Source organism: Grammomys surdaster, unplaced genomic scaffold, assembly GCF_004785775.1.
Source record: "Grammomys surdaster isolate TR1022 unplaced genomic scaffold, NIH_TR_1.0 166, whole genome shotgun sequence".
NCBI lineage: Eukaryota > Metazoa > Chordata > Mammalia > Rodentia > Muridae > Grammomys > Grammomys surdaster.
The window spans coordinates 2696567-2719259 of NW_021604614.1; the positions used below are offsets into that span (position 1 = coordinate 2696567).

General features: G+C 50.8%; 1 protein-coding gene across 2 annotated transcripts in view; it reads left to right on the forward strand.

Moving 5' to 3' along the window:
- The first annotated feature begins 204 nt into the window (after positions 1-204).
- The window catches only part of Gtf2ird1 (GTF2I repeat domain containing 1), a 96666-nt gene continuing 74177 nt past the window's right edge, over positions 205-22693 (forward strand). For both annotated transcript variants that reach the window (XM_028766012.1, XM_028766018.1), the window contains exon 1: positions 205-333. The gene's annotated coding sequence lies outside the window, so the exon portion shown is untranslated. The remainder of the gene's footprint in view (positions 334-22693) is intronic.

Sequence of the window (22693 nt, forward strand, 5' to 3'; positions counted from 1 at the left end):
GAGGGGGTGCTCTGGAGCTTGCTTTGGTTTGGAACCCTTATTTTGCACCCCCCCCCCCACCTCAGTGTGTTGTGTGCATGGGAGGTCCCTTCCCCTCCCCCTCCAGGTGTCTCAATTCTAAGGCCCGCCTTTTGGGGTGTGTGTGCACGTGATCGGGATTATAATTCGAGTTTGGAGGGGGATGGGTTGGGATGGTCAGCTTCTTCCCTCCGGATACCTGCTGGAATCGGGGAAAGCAGACACCCCTCTCACCCTCGAATTCCCTGGAGGTGGAGAGAGAAGCGCCCCACTGGCCTGGAGCCCAGCAGGCCTGGATACAGTTGGGCGAATGAGGTCAGTGGTGCTGCCCTGCCGGGGGAGGTTGGTGGAAGGGGCGTCGGGAAGAAGCTTTCCTCCCCCCTCCCCCTTTTCCTCTCCTGTCTTCCAACGCTCAAGCTGAGTCCGGACACTGCCCCAGAGCGGTGGTTTCTTTTTTTTTTTGGGGGGGGGTCATCCTGTAAAGGGGCTGGCTTGCATGGTGGGAGCCGGATCTCTGGTTGGTTGGGGGTGAGTCAAAGAGACTTAGGGTGGCAGTTAAAGGGGCACAGAGGGTGCCAAGGAACAAGTTTGAGGGAGCTTCGGCTGTGGGTGGTCTCTGAGTTCTTGAAGAGGAGGGGGAGGGGCCAAAGGGTGCTTAGAGTCTCCCCATCCGGAGTCTCTAGGAGTGATCACGACCGGTGTGACACCGGTCAGGGGCCTGATAGAGCAGCCAGTCAGGGGCTGGGAGGGCGACCTTTTCCTGGCCTCTAAGTCCCAGGGAAACTGGGGGACCATGGCTCTCAGAGTTTGGCTGCTCTATCAGGAGACTAGCGGAGCTCCAGCTTGGCTTCTGGTCTGGAGACCTGGCCTCCCAGGAGTAGACTAGAGGTGGCAGTTCCTGGGTCCCCATCCTGGGGAAGCGAAAGAACTCAGGAGCCGGGCTCAGCGATGGAGTGTGTATATGGAATGTGGGGCGTGAAGGCTGGGCTTCGGCAGCTTTTTAGAGGAGTGGGGATTTACAAGGGGCTTCTCTTACGGCTCAGACTGCAGAGCTGCTCCTGGATGCTCAGTGGTCAGTGTTCCCTGTTCCTCTGTTGGGGCCCTCTAAGACCTCTGGCCTTGGGAGGTGACTTGATCCGTTCATTTATTTTAGCAGCGTCATTCCCAGAGGAAAAGGGCACCGGCATCGATTATTTATTCTATTTGGAGCAAGAGGAAGTGGAAGGAGGCTGGTGGCTGGCAGCTGGGAGTGGCTGGGCAGCGGGGGATCAAAATGGGGTGCCCATACTGTCCCGTGTGTCTCCGTCATAAGTCACCTGCTTAGGGTTCCAGGAGTGTGTGAGATTGACTTTGGCCTCTTTAGAAAATCTACCAGCAGACCTAGAAACAGGCCTAGCATGGAGGTGGGGGTGGGGGTGTCAAAACCCCCTAGCCTGCTGGGCTGTGGAAGGCTTGCACTGTATCTCGTTCTATAGCCAGTGAGGATGACCTAGAAATTGCGAGTTCCGACTCCAAGGGCCCCAGTGGATCCTAGCCGGGGAAACAAGGAAGGATCAGATCTGTGCAGCTTCCCTTGTCTGGTTATTGGCCCTGAGAGTTTGGTCTTGAGGGGCATGCCTAACTTACTTAAGAGCTTTGTTGTCTAGATGCAGGGCAGAAGGAACATTCATTTCCAGGATACCAATTGCCATTTTTGTTATCATTGAAGGCAGGCTCCCAGGAGCCCAAGCCGGCCTCTGACACGCGGCGGTCTACTGCTTGGTACTTGGAAATAGTCCGAAAGGCAGGCATAATAATAGAGGTCTTGGAAGCAGCTGCTTAGCTGCTGCATGTGCAGAGATCGGGGTGTGTGCACGCTCGGGTAATAGCTGGGTTGTTGGAGACCTGGGTTGAGCTTCCCTAGTGGGAAGCCTTGCGGGGGATTCATCACGTCTTGAGTGTGACCTCGGGACCAGAGACAGCATCTCCTGGCCTGCCCCACCTGTGACACCCTGGCAGCGCCCTCGGGATCCTTCAGTCTGCCTGACTTAGGGAGGGCTGTGGAAATGTGTAGAATTACCCTCTTTTCTTTTGAACTTCAAGACCTGGCTAGTTATGCTTGGTCCCAAGAGCCTACCACATCTGCGTTTGCATACCGTCCTGGCTTTCTCCTGACCCTGTCTCGCTTGTCTGTTCGAGTATGTCTTTTGGTCGGACTAGATGTAAGTGGGAATGAAGCTTGCTACTCACTTGTTGAGCGACTACATGTTGGAATGAATGAATGAATGAATGAATGAATGAATACAATCCTCTGTTAACCTGAAACTCAGGGCAATCCTCCTGCCTCAGTTTCCCAAATGCTGGGATTACACCATGGTAATAGTAGTCTTAGTGTTTTTCTGGGACATCTTTCATTCCTGGTTCCCAAGGGACACCCTGTCAATTACCCCAAACTATATATTCCCCTAAACACAAGCCTTTCACTGTTTCCCAGTCTTACTGCTTCTCTCTGTTCAGGAACGTGTGTGTGTGTGTGTGTGTGTGTGTGTGTGGCGAGCAGCCAGTGACACAAGCCAGGTTCTTTGGAACGAGCCAGCTGCCTGGAGCCTGCAGAAACCTTGACAGACACTTGAAAAGCAAGATTTGTGGGGGTTAATTCAGAAGCCCCACAGAACAGAGTGGGATCCTGGCTGAGGGCTCAGACCTCACACCAAGTTGTTTTTTCTTTTCTTTCTTTATTCTTAAACAGGCTCTTATTATGTAGCCCAGGTTGTCCTTGAACTCGTGATCCTCCTGCCTCGGCCCTCCCAAATACTAGACCAGTGCTCTGCCTGAGCTCAGACTCCATAAAGACACTCCCAGATGAAGAGAGGTGGAGACGTGGACCCTTTTGAGAATGGAGTGCTCCCAGTAGAGACCTACAGGGGAGGTGAGCCTGGAGAAGGCCAGATTGCTGGCCTGTAGGAGCGGAATAGCACTGGGAAGTGGAGAGCTCCTGAACAGCAGGCATGTAGTGGTCCGAGAGCTCTAATTGGAGCTGGGGAGATAGGGACAGTGCTTGGCCCCTAATCGTGAGGGTCTAAGTTCAATCCTAGCACCCATGTCAAAAGCCAGGCATGGCGGGTGCATGTATGTCATTCCAGTTCTGGGTATACAGAGACCATCGACCCATGGGGCTTGCTGGCCAGTCCACCCAGCCCATTTGGTGAGTGTCAAGTCCCAGAGAAAGGCCTGGTCTTTAAAAAAAACAAAAAAGAAAAAACAAGACACTTGGGAGTGGTGGTGTTGGCATTGCTTAGGGATGAATTTCTTTGTGTTCGAGGCCAGCCTGGTCCACATAAGGAAATGAGTTCCAGGCCAGCTGGGGTAACATTGAGACCCTGTCTCAAAAACAAAACAAAAAATCTAGAGATGCCTTTAGAGGAACAATCCTTGAGGTTGACCTCTGGCCTCTGTTTGCGCACACACACACACACACACACACACACACACACTAAACCAGTAGTTCTAACACTGTGACACTTTAACACAGTTCTTCATGTTGTGTTGACCCCCAACCATGAAATTATTTTTGTTGCTACTTCATAACTGTAATTTTGCTGCTGTTATGAATCATAATGTCAATATCTGTGTCTTAGACGGCCCCTGTGAAAGGGTAGTTCGACTCTCCCTAAATGGGCTGTGACCCGAAGGTTGAGAAGCACTGCACTAAATACATAAAAGAAGACTAATACTTCTCCGCTCTTCCCTGTGGGCAGCTCTTCATGGCTGCCTTGCCTCCCTTCTGGTTTACTGCGGGTGGACAGGAGCAGCATGGGAAGCTGGGGAGCCCAGGTTCCCCCTTGCAGCTCACCCCTGAGTTGCCCTGTGACCCAAGAGGAAACTTTGCCCTCGAATCTGTCAGCACCTGGCTTGGGTCAGGTTCTGTAAGGACCGAGCTGACATGGTCTGTGATTGGATGCTTAGTCAGTTTCAGACACAGTGTCCCAGGTGATGGTTACGGGCAGGAGGCTCAGGGCGGACTCTGTGGAGATGGTTTAAGGTTTTCTTCAGTGGATGGACTTTATCCTTCTCTGGGTGTGGAGTGACTCATGGAGCGTTCTGCACAGGGAGTGTAGGATTCTCGTTGCAAGGACAGGTCTTCCTGACCCTGAGTGGAGCCTTGTTGCCCTGGAGCTATTTGTGGGTTCACCTGTCTCCTTCAGGACCACCCTGCCTCTGAAGTCCAGATTTAGCTAATAATAAAAATAAGGACGCCTGGTTAAATTTGGACTGAAGAGAAGTCAGGGATGATGCAATTCTACTGAGAACTACTGTTCATTTATAGAGCACCCTGAACTGGAGATCTTGGGGTTTTGGAAATGTTGCTTTGGTTTCCTCAGATGAAGGGATGAGTTGAGAGCCATAGCCAAGCTGTGTGAATACACAGCCTGGGCTGAGTCCAGAGCTTTTTCTTTCTTTTTCCTAGACTCTCCCTAGGTCTACATCTGGAAGCTTCCATACAATCTGATCATGGAAGCTGACTGATTCATTCCGGCTTCTCTTGACTTCTGACTGAATTGCTCTGCCTGGCCTCACACTAACTTTGGCAATAGTCTTCTGGCTCCTTCTCATCCTCTGGCTCTTTCTGTTTTCACCTGGGTCTAGCTTGTTCTCTCTGCCACCTGCCTCTGTAAAACTATCTTGGTAAAACTGCCACACACACACACACACACACACACACACACACACACACACACACAGACACATACACCACAACATCTTTTTTTTCTCTCACTGCTCTTACATAGCTTCTCCTTCCTGTGCTGAGAGTTGGGAGTATTCCATCTCTGACTCATTCTGTCAGATCTTTTTCTTTTCTTTTCTTTTTTTTTTAAAGATTTATTTATTTTACTTACGAGTACACTGTAGCTGTCTTCAGACACACCAGAAGAGGGCATCAAATCTCATTACGGATGGTTGTGAGCCATCATGTGGTTGCTGGGATTTGAACTTAGAACCTCTGGAAGAGCAGTCAGTGCTCTTAACCACTGAGCCATCTCTCCAGCCCCCAGATCTTTTTCTGATTCCTAACTTTGACCGCCTCTCAGTTAGACGTCACTTTCAAACATGGCTGCTTCCTTCTACAAACTAACCTTACCTTCATTGTTAGGGATTAAAGGTGTGGACTAAGGGCGTGTCTATATTTCAGCCAGATCACACTAATTCAGGGCGTGTCTGCATTCCAGCTGGATCATATCTTTGTATATGATCCCTTGCCAGAGCAGCCATGTTTTTGGATTAAAATCACTCTATAGGGTTTTTCTGCTATCCCTACAGCTTTGTCCTGTAGGGGACTGAGGGTATGGGGACAGAGGGACAGCTAGAGTAAGCTGGCCTGATATATAGTTCTTTTAACTTTGTGTGTGTGTGTGTGTGTGTGTGTGTGTGTTGGGGGAGAGGGGAGTATAGGCCAGAGGTTAACCTTGGGTAATTTGTTTCTTAGGAACTGTCTGTCTGCCTTGTATTATTTTTTCACTTTGGTTTTGTTTGTTTAGACTTATTTTATATTTAATTGTGTGTGTTTGTGTGTGTGTATGTGTGTGTACACATTCATGTGTGGGCCTGTAGAAGACAGAAGGGATGGATCTCCTAGAACTGGAGTTACAGGTGGTTGTGAGCCACCTGCCATGGGTTCTGGGAACTAAACTTGGGGTCCTCTGTATATTCAGTGCATGCCCATAGCTACTGAGCCCTTAAGCCTCTCCACCTTACGTTTTGAGACAGGGTCTCCTATTGGCCTAGAACTTGCCAAGTAAGTTTGGTTGACTAACAAGTAAGCCCTGGGGATTTGCCTATCTCTGTTTCCTCAGTGCTGGGATTACATGTGCCCCATCACACCCCTCTTTAATTATTATTGTGTGTGCTTCACAGGCAAGTGCACTAAGGTGCTTGTGTACAGTTCAGAGGATAACTTTAAGGAATTGGTTCTCTCCTTCAACCACATGGGTCCTGGGGATTGGACTCAGGTCATTGGTTTTGGTGGCAAGGGCAGTTACCAGCTGAGCCATCTTACCAACTCTTCATCCTTTTGTTTTGTTTTCCTTAAAATGGGCTCTGGGAATTGAACTTGGATTCTCATGTTTGTGCTGTAAGCGCTTTGTGTGTGCATGTGCTTGTGCTTGTGTGTGCTTGTGCTCGTGCGTGTGCGTGTGTGTGCGCAAGCACGCACCTGCTTGTCCACATACCACAGCTTGCATGTGGAGCTCAGAAGACAAGAGTCCGCTCCCTCCTCCCGCCTTGTGGGTTGTAAAGCTGAACTTGGTTGAACATCAGCCTGGTGGCAAGTGCTTTAACCTGGAGTCATCCCTTCTGGTGTTTTTAACTTTTTAGTGGAGTTTACAGTTGACTTTACTCTGGGGCCTCAGGACTGCTATCTCCAGAGAGGTCTGGGTGACATAAAGATTTAGGGCTCTTAGATCCCAAGTGTGAAAATCTCTTGTTTTGGAGTCTATTTTTGGGAGGCAGAGGCAAGAGGATCTCTAAAAATCAAGGCCCAGACTGGTCCACATTGTGAGTTCTGGATCAGCAAGGGCTATGTGTAAGATTTATAAAGCCAAAACTGAACACTAGAAGACAGTTTTTTGCTGTCCTCATTTCAGTGTTGAGATGGGGGGGGGTATCTCGAGTCTCTTCCTGTGATGGTCACAGGCTGGAGAGAAAGACTGCTTCTGCTGGGGGAGGGACATGAAATGGCACAGCAAATGTTTCCGCCTGTTTACTATGGCTATAACTGAATACTGCAGGCTGGATAAGAGTTCATGAATGAAGAATTTTTAGTTTGAGGTTCTTAGAGGACAAGGTTAAGGGGCCCACATCTGGTGAGAGTTTTTGTTTTTTGACACAGGGTATAGCTCTGGCTGTCCTGGAACTTGCTATGTAGACCAGACTGGCCTTGAACTCACAGAGCTCTGTCTAGCCAAGTGCTAAGACTCACCATTGCCCTGTGGGAGCCTTCTCAATGAGGGGATGCTCTCATGGGTGTGAGACATACATGGTGATACAGAGCAAGTGCTTGCTTGTGTCTCTCGTCATTTTTAAAGAAGTTTTATTTAATATTAATTATTTTATGTTATGTCTATGAGTGTTTTGCTCGCATGTTTATCTGTGTACCAGCTGCATGCCTGGTACCCGGGGAGTTCAGAAGAGGGCATCAGGTCCCCTGGAACTGGAGTGAACAGTTTCAAGCCACCATGTAAGTGCTGGGAATCTGGTCTCTCTGTAATATCAAGTGCTGATCACCGAGGCGTCTCTCTAGCCCCAAGATTTCATTTTGAATTATTGCTGTGTGACTGTGGGTTTTCACATGTGTGGAGGGGCCTGTGGAGGCCGGCTCCCCTGGAGTTGGAGTTACAGGTAGTTGTGAGCTGCCAGACATGTATGCTGGGAACCAAACTCAGGTCCATTGCAAGAGCAGTAAGTGAGCCGGGCAGTGGTGGTGCACACCTTTAATCCCAGCACTTGGGAGGCAGAGGCAGGCGGATTTCTGAGTTCGAGGCCAGCTTGGTCTACAGGTTCAGGCCCGGCAAGGACGGCCACAAAAAAACAATCTTTAAAAAAAAAAAAAAAAAAAAAAAAAAAAAAAGAGCAGTAAGTGTTTTTAACCCCTGAATCATCTTACCGGCTTCTCTTTTCCTTTTCTTTAAAACCTACCAATGCCATCGTGGTGACTTCATCCTCATGACGGTGTCTAACTCAGTGCCCTCATTTAAGTCTAATCTCTTACTATTGCCCTAAGGGAGGGTGACCTCTGACCCACTCCCCCTGCCCTAAGACAGGGTTTCTCTGTGTAGCCCTGGCTGTACTGGAACTCACTCTGTAAGCCAGGTTGTCTTCAAACTCAGGGATCTGCCTGCCTCTGCCTCCTGAGTGCTGGGATTAAATGTGTGTGCCCCTGTTGCTCATCTAATTATTGCTTCTGATAAAATGTGGACTGGGATAGGGTCAGAGATAGCTCAGTGGGTGAAGCTACTCACTTGATGTACAAGCTTAGCGACCCAGGTTTAAGCTTTGGAACCCATGCGATGAAAGGAGAGAACCAACTCCTGTAAGTTTTCCTCTGACTTCCACATTTGCACCATGGTCCACTAATGCCCAACACATACCTTATACATGCATGCACACACATCAATAATAAAACTAAAACGGTAAAACAAATGTAGTATGTAGATAATGCTTCTGATCTTTTTGTTGACAGAACAACCCTGAGAGGGGAGTTGGGTTACCTGTGGTAGCATTGACCTGTACTCTCAGCATTTGGAAGACTGAAGCAGGAGGATCATGAGTCCCAGGATATCCGATGCCACCTTCTGGCCTCCTTGGGCTCCTGCACATACACGGAACACATAAACTCATGTTAGCGCGTACACATAAAAATCAAAAATGAAATGAAAATGAAGGGAGTCTTTTTTTTTTCATCTATTCACTGGTCTTTCCACCCGCCAATGGGAAACACACAGGGCATGCGCCCTGTGGAGGGCTAGCTGCAGGGCTAACTGGTGACAAGCCCATACCAACACAGGTCTTTCTTGGTCCACACACCAACATGCTCCCACCTTTATCAGAGCAAGGGGCAGTCCTTCAGTTCCTTTGTAGTGGATTGCTAGCTCCCGTACCTGACAGTTACTATCAATGTTCTGTCTCTAGTTTTAACATTTCTAGATTGTCACATGGATGGCATGACAGAGTGTGTAGCCCATGAGGCAAGTTTCTTCTACTCAGTATTGTCCCTGGTGTGACTCAGACCAAGAATAAATCCTTTTGATCTTTTCCCCCTCACCACTATTGAACCATGGCCTTGCATTTGCTAGGCAGACACACTACTGCTGAGCCACACCCCAGCCCCTCACTGGGGGATCCTAGAGAGGTGCTTTACCACTGAGCCACACCCCAGCCCCTCACTGGGGGATTCTAGGCAGGGGCTCTACCACTGAGCCACGCCCCCAGCCCCTCACTGGGGGATTCTAGGTAGGGGCTCTACCACTGAGCCACGCCCCCAGCCCCTCACTGGAGGATTCTAGGCAGGGGCTCTATCACTGAGCCACGCCCCCAGCCCCTCACTGGGGGATTCTAGGCAGGTGCTCTACTGCTGAGCCACGCCTCCAGCCCCTCACTGGGGGATTCTAGGCAGGCATTCTATAATACAGCTAAATTCCTAATTTTTCTGTTTGAGACAGGGTCTGTCTGTGTAGCCCAGGTTGGCCTAGGACTCATTTTGTAAAATGAACAAGTCTGAAACTCTTGCATCAGTCTTCCAAATGATGGGGTTATAGGTGGTCTGCACCCCGCCTGGTTCCTGTCAGTCCCTGTGTTGTGGTTGTCACACACACACACGCACACGCACACACAGGCACGCACGCGTGCGCGGCCCAGCTACATCTCAGGCATCCCTAAAGAACTTGTGTGCTCAGGTTGGGTCTCTTCAAAATGGGGGAACCTCTTTCCCCTTTGTACAGGAGCATCTTCCATGCCCACTTTGAGAGCTGACTCTGGGCCAGGAATGCACCCACCTCTGGGCTCAGGAGCTGGAATTTCATCCCTCGTTTCTGGTGACTCACACAGCGAACTCCTGAGATGAAATTACACCTTCCTGCTGCTGCCCTGGGGCCTCTGGTCCTGGATCCTCTGCAGCCCAGGTGGGCTCTGGAACAGTCTATGCTGTAGGGCTAAGAAGAGCTATGGTTGGGATGGTGCCAGGCAGGGAGCCGTCTGCTGGGTGATGTCATGTTCATCTCTTAGGTTCCCTTGCTCCAGGAGTCAGCTGGGAGGAGGGAGGGTGGTCCCGGTGACGTGTCAACAACTGTAGCTGTTGTTTGCTGTGAAAATTCTAAGTTTCTTTTGTGGGTAGGGATGTGACTGTGATTTTTGTGAGACAGAAGAAAGCTGTATTTCCTTGGTTGGCAGGGGGTAGGGGGGTGCGCGTGCAGTGGGAAGGGGTGTCTTTGTATGACGAGCCTTCCCTCATCTTCCTCTTTATTTCCCCCTCCCCTTTCTTGAGACAGTGTCTCAGGTTACCCTCTAACTTTAATGACCTTGAACTCCTAATCCTCCTGCCTCTATTTCTCAAGGGCTGGGATTACATGCTTTTACCCACCAGGCCTGGTTTATTAAGTGCTGGGGATCAAACTGTTTTGTGCTGTTAGAGGCAAGGTCTTTACAACTGAGTCCTTGTCTGTCTGTCTGTCTGTCTGTCTGTCTGTCTGTCTCTTTCTCTCTCTCTCTCTGTGTGTGTGTGTATGTGTGTGTGTACATATACCACAGTGCACATGTGGAGGTCACAGGGCAATTTGTAGAACTCTGTTTTCTCCTTCCACTGTGTGGAATATGGGGGTCGAAGCTCAGGATGTCAGGAATGATGGGAAGTGCCCTTACCAGCCAAGCCATCTTGCCTGTCCCTTTTTGAAACGACATCTTGCTCTATATAGCTCAGACTGGTCTTGAACTCTGCGTCCAACTCTCTCAGCTTCTTGAGTGCTGGGGCCCCAAGTGAACACTACCACTCTTGGCTTAAATGTGGCTTTTGTTTCTTTTCACACTCATGGGCCCACTCTCCCATCCTCCTTCCTCCTCTCCCTCTCTCCCTCCTCCTCTCCCTCCTCCTCTCCCTCCTCCTCTCCCTCCTAGTGCTGTGGCTAGAACCCAGGGCAGGACACATGCTAGGCAAGCTTCTACAGTTAAGCTACAGCCCCAGCTGTGAGTTTGGCGGTTCAAAACTTTCTCTGTGTGTGTGTGTATGGTTATTCTGGCCTTCCTCTGACAAGTTTGGCCAACCTCAGTACCCACCCTGTCACCATTGTATCCCTGTATCCCTTCCCTGTCTCCTGAAGTCCATAATGGTTGGACCCTTGGGGCCAGCACTCATCAAGAGGTTTTGGGAAGCTCCGGGCCAGTAGCTGGTGCAGATGGGACCCAGAATACGCCCAGGTGGCCCATCAGTAGAGCAGGACCCCTGCCAGCCCACCCACCTCCAGGGTGGTCCTTGCGGCTTCTGGGGGTTCTTGTGGCTGGGCCAGGTTGGTCTCCTGTTTATCTAGGAGCTGGTTTTTCAGGAATAGCAGCTTCTAGCAGCAAGGCCCAGGCTTGGGGTGAGTGGGGCCCTGCAAGGGAGGTGACTCCCCTCTTTGTGCACCCTGGCTTCCAGGTGTCGACGCAGCACCCGCCCTGCTCCCAGGCAGGTGGGCAAACCGCATCCTCCTCTTTGATCTGGATCCATTGCCCGCCCACCCTGGGCCAGCCACAGCCTGAGACTCTGTGGTCTCAGCACCTCCAAGCTGAAATGCTCTTTGGTCTTCCTGAGTCAGAGGCCATGGCACCGCTGCAGGCCGTCCCCAGCTCACAGGGGAGCTCAGTGCAAGGCCAGGCAGGAGTGGGTGGGTTCGAGTTCCAGCTTGACCACTGACCTGCTGAGAAGCCTTGGGCAAGGGACTTCACTTTGGGAACAGAGTAAAGCATCATGGGAACTAAGAACAATCTTAGGGGGAAAAGTTTCTTTGTGTGTGTGTACACTATGGTACACTCATGAAGTTGATTCAGGCGGGGGTCAGTTCTTGTACAGCAACATGGCTTCTCTGGCTAGGGATCACTTCCAAAGACCTTTTAGGTCTCTATGATCCAGTCAGAATACAGACACACACTGAATTACAGTATGACCTGGATGGAGTGTGGACACGCCCTTAGTCCACACCTTTAGTCCCTAATGATGAAGGTAAGATTAGTTTGTAGAAGGAAGCAGCCATGTTTGAAAGTGACGTCTAACTGAGAGGCGGTCAAAGTTAGGAATCAGAAAAAGATCTGACAGAATGAGTCAGAAATAGGATATGCCCAACTCTCAGCACAGGAAGGAGAGGCTACTTGAGAGAGGAGGGGTCGGGGGAGAGGGAAAGCGGGAAGGAGAGGTGGCAGGGAAAGGGAGAGGTATGTGTGTGTGGCAGTTTTACAGAGACGGGTTGCAGAGAGGGTAAGCTGGATGACATAGGTGAGGACAGAAGGAGGCAGAAAACTAGAAGAGGTTGCCAAAGCAGAGCAGTTCCGGCAGAAGCCGAGAGAAACCAGATTGAATCAGTCCGTTTGGAAGATTGGATTGTATAGAGGTTAGAAGCTTCCAGGCCTAGGGTTAGGAATAGTTAGGTCAGAGAAAGAAATGCTCTCAACTCAGCCCAGGCCAAGCTTGGGTATACACATCTAAGGAAATAAAAGGGGCATTTATCAGCTCTCCCGTCCTCCCATGGGGGTCCTAGGGGACTGAGCTTGGGCCATTAGGTTTGACAGCAAGGACCTTCTCCTGTGTAACCTTCCCATCTCTCTTTTTGAAATGGGATCTTGTGTTAGTCCCCAGTGGCTGATATTGACTTTGAACTTTTGTTTCTTTTTTTTTTTTTTTTGGTTTTTTGAGACAGGGTTTCTCTGTGTAGTCCTGGAACTCACTCTGTAGACCAGGCTGGCCTCGAACTCAGAAATTCGCCTGTCTCTGCCTCCCAAGTGCTGGGATTAAAGGCGTGCGCCACCACCACCCGGCTGAACTTTTGTTTCTTAAATCTTTTGTGTGCATGCATTCTTGTGTGTGAATATGGATGCGTGCCTGCCATATCATGGCACTCATGTGGGCATCACAGGATGACTCTTGGTGTGGGATTTTTGTCTTCTGTCTTCTTTGAAGCAGAGTAATTTGTTCCTGGTTGTGACCCCACGGATGGCTGGCCCGTGAGGTTATGGGAATTCTCCTGACCTGGCCCCCTATCTAGCAACAGAAGTAATGGGATTACGGGTGTGTGTTTCAGTATCCTGCATTTGTGTTGGTTCTGGGGACTTGAACTTGGGTCCTTATACTCATGCTGTAAGCACTTTATCCACTGAGCCATTTCTTCAGCTAATAGATCAGTTGTTTTAGAAGTCTGGGTACTGACATGGTGACTTAGGGCAAACTGGTTGCCATCCCAGATAACAGTGGCTGTTTTGTTTGCTTGAGACAGGGTTTCAGTATATAGCCTAGGCTGTCCCCTTGCTTCAACCTCCAGAATTTTGCACCACACCCAGCATAAAGAATTTTGGTTGTTTGATCTGTGTAGCTCTGGCTGTCCTGGAACTCCCTTTGTAGACTAGGCTGGTCTTGAACTCACAAAGATGTGCCTACCTCTGCCTCCCAGCCCCTGCCTCTGTCTCCCAAGTGCTGGGATTAAACGCATGCTGCTTTCGCCATCGCCACCTCCTCCTGGCTATAAAGAATGCTTTTATATTGCCTGTCTGTTTCCTGGACCCAATAACTGCTTGCAGGTCTCAGCTTGGAAAACCTTTTTTTGTGGCGAGTGTCCTTGATCTCTGCTTCTCCAAGCTTGTGTTACGAGTTTCTCCCAAGAGTCCTGTCGCCTGAGTCTTGAGGCCCAGCCACAAATGAGAGAGGTGTCCTTCAGACTGTCATGTTCATGGATGGAGTAGTCAGTGTCCATCAAGTCAGACTGGACAGAACTAGTCTAACTCACAGTTGCATACCTGAACACCTTACCCTGTACTTAAGAGGGTCCAAGGCATACTTGGAATTGGACATAGATGTCAGATTTAGATCACAAGTACAAGTCCTGTCTGGGCTGCAGAACAAGTTCAAGGCAAGCCTGCACGACTCACTGAACCTGGGTCAAAAAAGAAAATAAACCTGGTGTGTTGGTGTGCACTTTTAATTTCAACACTTTGGGAGGCAGAGGCAGGAGCATCTCTATGACTTAGAGACCAGCCTGGTCTGCAGAGCAAGTTTCAGGGCTTCCAGGGATACATAGTGAGACCCAGGCTCAAACAAACAAAAAAAAACCCCCAAAGACTAGAAGTAAATCCAGACAAGGGTGGTGCATTCTTGTAATCCCAGCAGTCAGGATGTGGATCAAGAGGCTCAGGAGTTCAAAGTCAGCCTCGGTTGTATAACAAGTTCAAAGCCAGGCTGGGCTGCTACTTGAGATCCCGTCTCCTGCCCCTGGATCCTCTGTACTTACGGCAGGGGGTTGGATAACTATTTGATGGCTTTGAGTCTTTGCCAACCATGGCAACCAAGACAGGGAAGCTAATTATCAACACTGGCCAGGGCATCATCTAAAATACCCCATGGAGGAAAAGGACCCCGTGGTTATGGTCCACAGGGGAGCGAGGTATTGAGTTTCACTCTTCAAAACCCCTGGTGTCCCCTAGAGGAACTCTTAAGCCTCCTATGTCCACTTGAATCCCAGAAAATACAGTGGTTACAGCTTGATAGTTGGGGGGCTAACATCCAGGACAAGCTTCCTTTCAGAGGGACCTCAGGAAACTGATGATGGGGGCAGATGGGGTATCTTACGTGTTGCCCCATCCTGGCATGGGTTCATTGAATCAAAAGCCCTGGTTTTTGTTTTTTTGTTTTTTTCTATTTGCCCTTAAACTCAGGATCCTCCCATGCCAAATGGAGGACAAATCACATGCATGAGTCACACGCCCAGCCGCCTGGGTTTTTATTCTGGTATAGGTGTTGTGTCTCTAGTTGATGGGCTGCTTCCATTTTCTCTCAATAATTTATTTTTATCTTATGTGCCTTGGTGTTTTGCCTGCGTATATGTCTGTGTTAGGGTCTCAGATCCCCTGGAGGTAGGGTTACAGACAGTTGTGAGCTGCTATGTGGGTGCCGGGAATTGAACCCAGGTTTTCTGAAAGGGCAGTCAGTTCTCTTAACTGCTGAACCAACTCTCCAGCCCCCTGTGTCCATCTGCTTCTGGTTTACAAGGAGCTCTGAAGACTTCTGAGCGTGGGTTAGAAGAGGAAAGGTGGGCAGGGCAGGGGTGGGCGGGGCTTAGCGGTAGAGCCCCTGCCTAGAATCCCCCAGGGAGGGGCTGGGGGCGAGGCTCAGTGGTAGAGACCCTGCCTAGAATCCCCCAGGGAGGGGCTGGGGGCGTGGCTCAGTGGTAGAGCTCCTGCCTAGAATCTCCCAGTGAGGGGCTGGGGGCGTGGCTCAGTGTTAGAGCCCCTGCCTAGAATCCCTCAGTGAGGGGCTGGGGGCGTGGCTCAGTGGTAGAGCCCCTGCCTAGAATCCCCCAGGGAGGGGCTGGGGGCGTGGCTCAGTGGTAGAGACCCTGCCTAGAATCCCCTAGGGAGGGGCTGGGGGCGTGGCTCAGTGTTAGAGCCCCTGCCTAGAATCTCCCAGTGAGGGGCTGGGGGCGTGGCTCAGCTGTAAGATACTTGGCCAGCTTTCAGGAGGCCTTGAGTTGGGTCCCAGGAATTCGAGAGGGCAGTGAGAGTAAGCCTAAAGGATGAGCATCTCTTTGGAAGCTGGTCATGACTTAGTCAATGCCCCTCCGTAATTGCTTTTTCCAAACTTACCATTTCACCCCTGCTGGCTCAGTTCCTAGTGTTTCATCCCCAGACTGCCATCCAGTCGCCGGAATCAGTATCCAGTCACTGAAAAGCCAGAAACAGAGCCAGCTGGGGTGAGACCGTCTTCAAAAGTAAAATAAAAACTTAAGCTCTTCTCTTTCTGTCCTAGGATTTGTAGCCTGCTCATGAGGCGTGGGTTTCTCTGTCCAGTTAATCAGAGTCGCACAGCATTAGGTAGGCTGGTGTAGGACTGAGACGGGGCGAGTGGGACCTGGGATGAAATCCACGAAGAGCCGCTTCTTGGAGGTTGTGGTGTGTAGGGCTTAGAGTAAGAGCAGACGGAGCACGAGCTGGATAGTCAGGAAGAGGCAGGGGCAGCGGTCAGCAGGACTGTGTGGCCGAACGATTATAGAGACTGTTGTGACATTGGTTCAGATCGTGGAAGAAACCAGACTAAGGAAGAAAAGATTGTAGACTGTCCTGCTGGGGCTGAGGCCAAGAGAGCCCTCAGATATCTAACTCCTAGTTTAAGTTCCGTTTGCAGGTAGGGAAACTGAGGTTGTGGAAGCCAGGTATCCTGATCCGTACTGCACAGCCTTTCCTGGGGGCTCTGCCCTCATCTCATTGGTTCAGAGGGCAGGCAGCAGTGGGCGGGGCGGCTAGCTCAGAAGGCTGAGTCGTACCCCGCCCCCGCCCCTTCCCCCAGCCAGCGCCCAGGGTTAGATCATCCCAGAGCCTTTGGCTGGTTTCCATGCAGCCTTCATTTCCCGACATGAAAGGACCTGATGCCCCTCCACCTCCTAGATCTTCTCAGAAGGCGTGTTTACGTCTGGCAGGGGGGTCTCCAGAGACACCAGTTAGGGCCTCCCACCACAGCCTCGCCCCTGGGGCTGGTGCTGCCTCAGCTCTGGCTTCTCAGCATGCCATCCTGACATCCATCTTGTACTGGAGTAAATATATTGGTATACCAGTGTGGAGAAGCACGAATCTTGCCGGGAGTCAGGGTCTCCTGGGCTTCCAGCTGAAAGATAGGCTTTCATGTCCTGCTCTGTTCCACCTGTGTGTGGAGGCCACATGGACGGTATTCGAGACAGCGCCAGAGCCATGGGGGTGGGGAAGAACTTGGTTATCACAGTTGCTCAGGAATCAATACTCAGGGTTCCCTAGGGTCCGTGTGGCCTCACAGCTAGCCCTCACTGTGTCCACGAGGCAGCTGAGGTAAGGAGAGGAACTTGTAAAGTTAGCCTTGTGCCTCTGAGCCACGCCCCAGTCCCTCCCTGGGGGATTCTAGGCAGGGGCTCTACCACTGAGCCACGCCCCCAGGCCCTCACTGGGGGATTCCAGGCAATGTTGCTATCTGCAGGAAGGTTTTTTATGTCAATGCTGGCACCTTCTACTCCGTCTGCCATCAGTCACCCAGATACAGCCATTTTTAAGTTGAGGACGGATCGCTTGTATTATGTGAGCCCATAAGAATTATCAGGCCTAGAGCTGGGGGTGCAGTTCCATTGACAGAGTACTTGCTGTCTGGGTTCCGTTCCCAGCACCACATAAACCAGGTGTAGTGGCATACACGTGTGATCCCAGCCCTGGTAAGGGGGGAGCAGGACGATCAGGAGTTCGAGGTCATCCTCAGCTGTGTAGCAAGTTGGGAGGCCAACCTGGGCTGTGTGAGACCCTCTCTCAAACAAGCAATCAAAGCTATTTGACTTAGCAGTGTCGCGTGTCTTGGTTTGTTGAGGTGTACACTGGGTATTGGCCAACAGTGCTTTTCTCCTGGCGTTTTGTGGTTGTCCCCGGATGTGTGATTGTATAACAGACACTGTGTTGGCTCTGTCCATCAGCATTGATCACAATGAGAAGGGAGGTTGCTTGGGACCACCATCTCCCACCGCGTCAAGCTTTTGGGTCGGACTGCCACGCTGCTTTCCCACCAGATGAAACATATCAGAAACTGGCCATGAGACTGGCCATGAGGCGGGGACCCTTTACTGTGCTTTGAGGTGGTCACCTGAGTTTCTAACCTGTGTCTGGTCCCTTGGGAAGGGCGTGGAGTATGGGTGTCCCACTGGACATGGCTCTTCAACTCGGCGTGTAGGAGGCTTCCGGAAGCATGGTCCTTAACCCTGAGTGGTGCGTGCCTCCATTTGACCATGCTTTCCTTCCTCAAGAAGCAAGCTCCTTGGAGCCCACGTGTCTGTCCCTTTCTTACCAGACTCCCTTGGCCTCTCAAATCCCTGCCCCCTACGGTTTTGGTGTCTTAGTGTCTTTCCTGACCTTTGACCTGCCTCCCTGCGGGTGTCAGTGGCCAGTCTTCTACCTCCTTAACGCCTCCTTTCTCATTCTCTGTCCTATGCCTCTGCTGCTTTCTCTTCCACCTCTAGTCCTCCACGGTTCCCCTCATAGCTCTCTCCAGCCCAGGGACCCTGCCCCGACGCCCCTTAGCCTCCGAGAGTCTTGGGCATCCTTTAATTGGAAGCTCAGCTTCTTCCCTCCCCGCCTTCTTTCTTTCCCAGGATATTGACATCCATTCAATGTTTGAGTTGGGTGTCTCAGGGATCTCTTCAGCTGTCCTTCCTCAGGACCCCATGTGCCCCTAAATCACTGCTCTGACATTTTCCTGTCTGCTTCAGGCTTGACATCGTCTTCCCTTCTCAGACTCCAGTCTTGACCCCGGGCGGCTTTACATGTGTCATACCCCTGACCCCTGTTGGGCGCTGCACCTGCTTTAAGCCCTTCTGTGTGTGGCTCCTGTTTGCGTGAATGTCCGGGGGCCTTAAGACTCCTCTCGGTTGTCTTCACCCACCACTTCCTGCTCCTTGCCTCACCACTGCAATCCTGATCCCACCTCACCCACTTGCCCAGCCTCCAGCCAAGGCCGCTGCCCTGCTCAACCCTGACCGCGACACGTGGGCGGCCCAGGCTGGCGGCTGGGTTTCCTGGGCAGCCAGTCATTTGGCAAGCCTTCAAAGTCTGCTCCGCTCTGTGGCCTGGGAGGTGGGTACTTTGGGCCGGGGTGGGGCAGGCGTCCCCCTTGATGACCGCATTGCTGAGGTCAGCTCTGGCATCATCTCCTTTGGGAGCCACTCCCCCCTACTGCTTCCCATCATTTTGTGCTTCTTGCTTGCCACTAATTTTGTCTTTTGAGGGTTTTTGTTTGTTGAGGTCAGGTCCAGTTTATGACTGAGCCCTGGGCTTTGTGCTTGCTGGGGAAGTATTCGGCCAGCCGAGCTACGTTCCTACGCTACCACATTTCTGCCGTGGCTGGAGTGCAGTCATAGTCAAAGGAACAAATATTTGCTGGTGCACACTTGTAATCCTAGCACTGGGGAGACTAAGGGAGGAAAATCAGGAGTTCAAAGCCAGCCTCAGCTACATAGAAAGTTTGCGGCCAGCCCTGGGTCCCATCGTCAGCATGTATATTGATGTGGTGATACATGACTGTCCTCCAGCATTTAGGGGGATGAACCGGGAGGATCAGGAATTAGGGTCCTTTTCATCTACGTCAAGAATTAGAGGCCAGACTGAGCTGACTGAGACCCAGCCTCAAAATTCAGAACAAAACAAAACAAAACAAAAAACCCACAAAAACTGGTTTGAATCCCAGGAGTCTGTTTTCTTGTCTTGTCACCGAGATGTCCCTTCCCAGCTTGAAGCCCAAGCGTGTTGGTGTGGTGTGTGTAAGCTGCATGCGTGACCATTTCTATTGTTTTTTTTTGTGTGTGTGTGTGTGTTGTGGGAAGTTCCATGTCTAGGCACCTGGCCAGATGTCCTCTCTGCTGGGGCCAGGGGCTTATTCTATCCCCCAACCAGAGGCCGCCCTCTGAGGAACAGTAACCTGCCCCAGGAGAGGCCCTGCTGCCTGGAGATTAATCCCCACGGCCACGCTGCCAGTTGCCATAGGCACTTGGGTCCCAGATAGCGCTGTGATTTCTCATCCTGGTCACGAAGGCAGCTGCCAGTGTCGCCTACCAGGAGCCAGGAGCCAGGCTTTAAATAACTGGTGGAAACCTGACCCTCCAAAGGAACTGTCTGCTTACCAAGGCCTGGCCTTTCCTCCTAGGGGCAGGCTCAGGGCAGCTGCACCCCTCCCACTATAACCAGGGCCTTTGGGGGTTAGGGTGGGGGTGTTGGAGAGACACGACAGAGGGTTCTTCTGAGGAGTCTAAGTCTCAGTACACGGGGAAGGACTCAGATCCCTGAACCCTTGCACTCGAGGACTGTGTAGTTCCCCCCACCCTAGGATTCTGAACTTGTGACTTCTAATAACTAGACAGAAACACATTCCTGTCCCTCACTCCACTGCCCCAGCATCACTGGAAGGTGGCACGAATCTCGGACCTGAAACCTAGTGCCTGCTTCCTGGCCTTGGCCTTTCCCAGGACCCCCTTTCCTGTCCCAAGGGTGAGGCCGCGCTGTTGGATGTTTGTGTCTCTTGTTTTTAATTTTTAAATATTTAAAGATTTTTTTAAAAATTACTTTTATCTATTTTTGTACGTTTGTATGTATGTGGAGGTCAAAGGGCAACTTTCAGGAGTCGCTTCTCTTCCGTCTTCCATGTTGGTCCTGGGGATTGTATCCATGTCATTGGGCTTTGGAGGCAAGGGCCATCTCCAGGGATCCTATTTTGTTTTGTTTTGAAGGAATGAAGCTTCTGTCTCTGCTTCCCAAGGTAGTTACGTGCCTACAGCAGGGGCATGACGTCGTTTATGAAACAGAAAACAGTAAAAAAGAAAAAGTAAGGGCTGGTACTGCTTGCCTGTGATTCATGCACTTAGGAGGGGCGGGGACACAGCCTTGACTACGGTGAGAAACCACCCCTGACTGAGGGAGACTCAGCTGGGGGCCCGAGGACAGAGCTCAGTTGGTGGAGTGCTCCCCTGAACCTCCTTGGGCTCCGTTCCCTGAACTGCTGCCCACATCTGGCCATGGTGGCACAGGCCCGCAATCCTAGCCCTTGGGTCAGAAGGATGAGAGTTCAGGGTTATCCTTAGCTACATACTGAATTTGAGGCCAGCATCAGTTAAATGAGATTCTGTCTCACAGGGTGGGAGTGGGGAGAAAAAAAAAACTGCAGGGCGTGGTGGCCCATCCTTGACATTCTAGCTACTGAGCAGGTAGAACACAAGATCAGGGTTAGCCTGGGTAACTTAACAAGAGCCTGTCTAAAATTAAAATGAAATGCCGGGCTGTGGTGGCGCACGCCTTTAATCCCAGCACTTGGGAGGCAGAGGCAGGCGGATTTCTGAGTTCGAGGCCAGCCTGGTCTACAAAGTGAGTTCCAGGACAGCCAGGACTAAACAAAAAAACCCTGTCACCAAAAACCAAAAAAAAAAAAAAAAAAAAAAAAATTAAAATGAAATAAAAGTGGAAAACACTATTTATTTCAAGTGATGACCATAATAGTAATTTTTTTTAACGAACCTTTACCAGCTCCCCGCTTGCCTCCTGTCCCCAGTCCCTCACTCACCTAAGATGTCATTTGACTGTTCCTTCTTTCCCTGTGTGCTATGCGTTGTCTGTGCATGTAGGCATGTTTGTCTACATGTGTGGGTGTTCGCATGGGTGGAGACCCATGGTTGATGTTGAGAACCTTCCTTCCAGTCTCTTCCGCCTTGTCAGTTCACTGACATGGTTTAGTCTTTAAAACTGCTCTGTGGATCCCTGCCTCTGCCTTTTAAGGCTGGAGTTGCAGGAGGGCCACACCCCCTCGGCATCCCCATCTCTGGTTCTTTTGCGAGTATGGTAAACATCTTAACCACTGAGCATCTCCCTAAACATTTAAGTTGTCAAAAAAAGTTATGCGTGTGTTTGTATGTCTACATGTGGAGGCTACAGGGCTACCTCTAGTGTCATTCTCAGCTACTGACTACTTCAGTGTGTGTGTGTGTGTGTGTGTGTGCGTGCATTCATGTGTGTATACACGCGTGCGTTCGTGTGTGCATGTGTGTATGTGTATACTCACGCATGCATGTGTACATGAGTGTGTATACTCATGTGTGTTTGCATATGCATATGTGTATATGTGTGTGGTGTGTGTGCGTGCGTGCGTGAGGGTGTGCATGTGTGCATATTCGTGTGTATGCGTGTGCGTGTGTATGGTCATGTGTGTACGTGTGTACATGGTGTGTGTGTGCATGCACATGTGAGTGGATGTGTGCATATGCATGTGTGTGTGTGGGTGTGTGTACTGTGTGTGTGTACAGTCATGTGTGTGGCCATGGCACTGGTGTGCAGGTCAGAGGATAATCTGGATTGCTCTTCTGTTCCATTTTCCTTTGAGTCAGGGTCTCTGTCATCTTACCACTGTGTTCTTCTGGCTAGCTGTTCTGCTACTGTGTCCGGCTTTTTCACGGCTTATCAGGATTCAGAGTCAGGCTTGTGTGGCAAGAACTTTTTACCCACTGAGCCATCTCCTTATTCTCTGGGACACGATCTCTTACTGACCTGGGACTCATCAGTTAAGCTAGGCTGGTCGGCCAGTGAGCCCCAGGGATCTGTCTCCTCACTGAGGCACCACCACGCCTAGCTTGATGTCACATGGGTGCTGGAGATTGTACTCAGATCCTTGCATGGCAAGCACTGCGCCCGCAGAGCCATCTTGCCATCTCCCTCACCGTTTGACTTCCGAGGCCAGGGTTTGACCTGGCTTTGAACTCTGTATATCGTGAACTTTCGCACCTGGAATCTTTCTTCATCATTTCAACATCTAGCCCTGATGTTGCGTGAGTCGGAGGTTGGGCTGCCTATCTGATGTGTTTTCCAGTAGACGGGGCTCCAGGGAACAGACAGGAGGCGTGCTGAAATCACGAGGCTGAAGGTTTGTTTCTCTAAAAGACCTCATCTGCCTGAAGAGGAAAGGATGTCCCCATGAATGGTGGGGCACAACTGTAATCCCAGCCCTTGGGATGCTGAGGCAGGGGGATTGTAAATTCAAGGCTAAAACTGGGCTCCATAGTGAGACCCTCTTTTAAGAGTCGATAGGCTGTGGGGCTGCTACATGGCTCAGAGGGTAACGGCGCATGACATCAGCCCCTATGAACTGAGCTCGACTCATCTGGTGGGAGACGGTGACTCCTGAGAGTCATCCTCTGATTGCCACATACTTGATGTGGCACCCCCTCCTCTACTAGACTGATAAATGTAAATCAAATTTCAAAAATAACCGTAGTCTGAAGCAGGAATTACCACAGGTGGAGACCAGCCTGGGCCTCATAGGGAGATATTGTCACAAGACAAAAACAACCTGTATGTTGTAGATACAGTGCTATGGTAGAGCATCTGCCCACAATCCCCCAGTGAGGGGCTGGGGGCGTGGCTCAGTGGTAGAGCCCCT